We start from the raw sequence: 4,434 nt of genomic DNA, 5'->3' as shown, positions 1-4,434 counted from the left end.
CGCAACAGATTCCTTCCATAGCAAAATCACATCCGGTTATTTGGAACCGAACCAGTATTAGAACCAAAACCGATTTATGTAAAAATAAAGAACCGGTCACCGGACCTTATTATTAAATCCCGTCTGATTTTGGTTCGGTATCGGTTCGGTTATGATTTCAACGGATTCTAATCCTCAACCCTACAACAATCTATTGTTGGAGGGAGAGACAACATTCCTCTTGGAAACGAAATTTTTGAGAGTACATGTGTCCTCTCTAAAAAGGTAATCACTAAAAGTTTATTTTTATTGTAACAAAAGAATCATGATCTCATATTATCTACTATTATTTCATACAAGTTTTTTTTTTTTTTTTTTTTTTTTTTTTTTTTTTTTTTTTTTTGTGGAAATAACCAATGCATTGAAAAAACACCTAGCTAAACGCAAAGCAAAACAAATTACCAACACAAGAAAAGGAAAGATAACCAATTAATCCAATTACAAATCTCCATTTTACCTATGCTTCGCCCAAAGGAAAACCAAGGATATAATAATATTTAATTTCTCTTATCATTATCATTGTATTTTAAAACAAAATTCTTACAACTTTATGAAATTGTTACAAGTTTACAATACAAAAAGAGAACATGAGAAACAAACTAATAATTACGTAGGCGTGTTACGACATACAAACAAAACAAGATGGTATCATTGGCGACCTTTATGAATCTTTTCATGATTCATAAAGCAAACATGCGTATCCAACAAAAGTACATCAGTTTCTTCATAGCTCGTAGTTGCATAACAGTTCCAAATCAAACAGGAACAGTTCGGTGAGTTGTAGTCTGCTCGACTTCATCCTCCTCATTCTCACCAGACATTTCTTCAAGCGATTTCCCATTTGGTTCGGGGACTAAAAACGTGCACACCATCCCTAAGAAGTTGACCACACCAAGAACGATAAGCGAGTTCCTGATTCCAATACCTGGTGGATAACCGGCGTCGGTCTTCTTAGGGTCGGAGCTCTGAGAAGCGTACAGAAATCCATAAGCACCAACTATCGCGCCTGCTTTGCCGGCGGCTGCAGAGATACCGTGGCAAGTGGACCTGAGCCTAGCCGGAAAGATTTCAGCAGGTACGACGAAAGTGGTGGCGTTAGGACCAAAGTTAGCAAAGAAAAACGTCAATGAGTACATGATGATGAAGCCGATACGGTTGTCGTGTAACGTCCAGTGGTGGTAAGGAATGGCGAGAGCGAACATGAAAACCGTCATAAAGAAAAATCCCATGAGTTGGATTGCGAAACGACCGATGATATCGATAAATGCAACTGTGAACCAATATCCGGGAACTGTACTGCAAAGTGCGATAAGAGTTTGAGCTCTGGCCACCCTGAAAACCTCTCCTATGGCATTCATTTTCGCTGCCGGAGGGATCCACCCAATGGCACTGAAAACGTCTTTTTGGAAAAGGTTTTGTGAGTAGAAAGCGATGTCAAGTAAGAACCATGTACTGGTGGTTCCGAGTAAGTGGAGTCCATGGCGACGGAGGAATTCTTTGGAAAACAATCCGAATGAGTTTCTAGTATCCTGAGAAATTACCTCCACCTTTTGCTCTTCGGCTTCAATATCAACTTGCAAAACTCGAGCCATATCTGATGCCGCTTGTTTAGCGTTTTTTGCAACTAGAGCAGTGTAACGTGCAGTTTCCGGCATCTTCATACGCCAGTAATAAGTCAACGCTGCTGGAATAGCACCAAACATGAGGATAATACGCCAGACGTAGTCGGCTTGTAGGGGAGTAGACAAAATAGCGTTCGTTGCATACGAAGGAGCACTAAAGGCATGATCAAAAGAAGCCGACACAACTAAAGCTACAATCCCACTAGTCAAAATCCCAAACCCTTGCATGGCGAAAACAGCAGCGATAAACGCACCACGGGTCTTCTTGTTAGCGTATTCCGACATAATCGTAGCAGAGAGAGGATAATCACCACCGATCCCAAACCCAAGCCAGAATCTAAAGAAACAAAGGCAAGCCATGACAGATCTTCGTTCCCTCCCAAACGAGAACCCCGAAGCGAGGGAGCATATAACCATGATAGCCAAGGTCATACCGTAGACTTTTTTCCGACCCATTTTGTCACCAAGCCAACCGAAGAAGAGTTGACCGGCTAAGGTTCCGACAAGTGCAACGCCGGTGACCGAAGAGTTCACACCAGGGGGTAGAGTTCCGGGCTTCGCTGCACCTTCTACGTGGTAGTAGATACGACCAAGCAATTTGGTGCAAAGCGAAATTGCGAAGAGATCGTATGCATCGGTGAAGAAACCCATTCCGGCGATGACAATCGCCGTGAAATGGTATAACTGGGTTTTTGCTGTATCAAGTGCATTGAGCACTTGCAGTTGCTGTCGAGGCATGGTTACTCTCTTCTTCCAAAACTATACCTGCAAAATATGAAAAGATATTTATATTTTGGAATAAGTATTTGGAATTGATGTATATTAATATACAAGAAAAAAAGTTGTAGAAAACGATTGAATAAAATAAATTTTAATATTTGCCGGTTGTCAAAGATGTCGACTTATATTGATGTGACCGACGACTTTTGGATATTTAACTAAAAGTCATATATGTATTTTAAAAGCAGACAAATATAAATAAATCAAAGAAAGCTATTTTGTTCCACATGCTGACTTCTTGGTAACCATACAGACAATAATAATAATTATAAAAATAAATATAGGAAACAAACAAATATAAAAAATAAAAATAAGTCTATTTTATTCCACATGCTGACTTCATGGCAAATGGCAATCATACATACAATAATAATAACTTATATAAATTAATATAATTGTGAATTTTAATAATAATAACAAGACACTAATGTATAAAAATAATAATAATTATTTATTTCTTTTTTAAATTTTCTATGCATGGATATTTACATAACGATCATCGCAGCTAACATCTTATATGCAGAAAATATTATTATCGTTATTAGTTTTATTTATTTATTTCTCTTTTGTTTTTTCTAGCGGAGGTCTTCCCGGAAGCAACCTCATATTCTCCGGTGGGACCTGCCGAACCATCGTAGCACCCACTCTCCTATTTGTATGAAACTAGTATTCGTGCTGTAAAAAATAATGAAAAAAAAATTGAAAGAAATTTGAGTTGGGTAATACAAGTGTGTGTTTTAAGGTAACTTAAAAATCTTCGCTTAGATCTTACTTTACAAAGTATACGTAAACCACTAGAAATGTGTTATTTGACGAGATAATACATGACTTATCCATTATCGGGATGAGTGAAAACAAGTGATTATGTACTGCAATTTAATACCTATATATGCGTGAAAAATTTTCTCGTTCGTAGACATACCGAAACAAAGACATACTATAGTTGCATAAAACAGTCTAAGAGTTATTCATGACATATAGAGAGAGAGGGAGAGAGAGCATATACCTTCTGAAGATAGAGGGTAGCTCTGCAATTACTGTTTTAGAGATAGAATGAATTTGAAGGACGAGAAGGATGTGAGAAGAAGCGGTGTTGAGTCATTGAGTAGATGGGGTATTTAAAGAAACAGCTAAGGCATAATAGAGCATATGCTCTCAAACAGTCAACGCTTCCATATGCTTCTCTAATTATCCAAACTCTCATCAGGTAAACTCAACCAGTTTGCTGCATTTCATTACTAAAATATAAAGGTATCCAAAAGTTGCTCCCAGTCAAATATCAAGGCAGGTTTTTATCATAGATTATAAGTTTTTCAGCTCCGGAAGCAAACAATATATTATTTTTATTTTCCGAATTTTAAATAATGTTTTTGATTTTTCAAAATAAACAGGTGAAGTATGTATTTGACTTTAGTACTATTTTTATCTTTACTTTATTATTAAGTATATTGTCTTTTTCTTGAAAATTAAGAGGTACAATACCTATTACTACATGTACAATAATAAGCTTATAATCACATGTATATGTATAGGTATACACGGTATTACTTAACGTATAGGTATACACAGTGTTACCAAATCGAAGATGTTACCCTAATCTGCTCTAAACACAACACTACACGCAGAAGCCGCCGTCGGAACAAAATCGAAACCCTCTTCTTTCCGTCTCTCTCTTTTCGTCGTTGCTGAATGTCTCAGCGCCTCCACCGTCGCCACCTGACCTCGGATGGTACGCCACAGGATATTCGAAGGAGCACGGAAGTGAATGGGACCATGAGATGGCTTGGTGTTCATATGCTTACGGAGATAATGAAGGCACTTCATTTTCTGATGAATAAGACCACTGGAGAAGCAGATCTCTTCAGTCCGCACGACTGTGACCCGCTGAACATTGGGAAGCTCCTTTTCCAAGATAGATGACAATCGACCGAGCATATGGTGGCGAGCGTCCACCACTACCTCATTTGCACAACTACCTGATCCACATCACCTA

General features: G+C 38.1%; 1 pseudogene across 1 annotated transcript; it reads right to left on the bottom strand.

Moving 5' to 3' along the window:
- Positions 1-527: 527 nt before the first annotated feature.
- Positions 528-3,706, bottom strand: LOC145037621 (low affinity inorganic phosphate transporter 1 pseudogene; annotated as a pseudogene). The gene is made up of 2 exons (XR_013678924.1): positions 3,448-3,706; positions 528-2,426 (listed from the first exon to the last, which is right to left on the bottom strand). The product of XR_013678924.1 is annotated as a low affinity inorganic phosphate transporter 1 pseudogene (transcript).
- Positions 3,707-4,434: the final 728 nt, after the last annotated feature.

This window comes from Lactuca saligna, chromosome 3 (assembly GCF_052625555.1).
Source record: "Lactuca saligna cultivar CGN05327 chromosome 3, ASM5262555v1, whole genome shotgun sequence".
NCBI lineage: Eukaryota > Viridiplantae > Streptophyta > Magnoliopsida > Asterales > Asteraceae > Lactuca > Lactuca saligna.
Note: the sequence above shows the minus strand (reverse complement) of the source record. Positions and strands in the feature narration are given on the sequence as shown.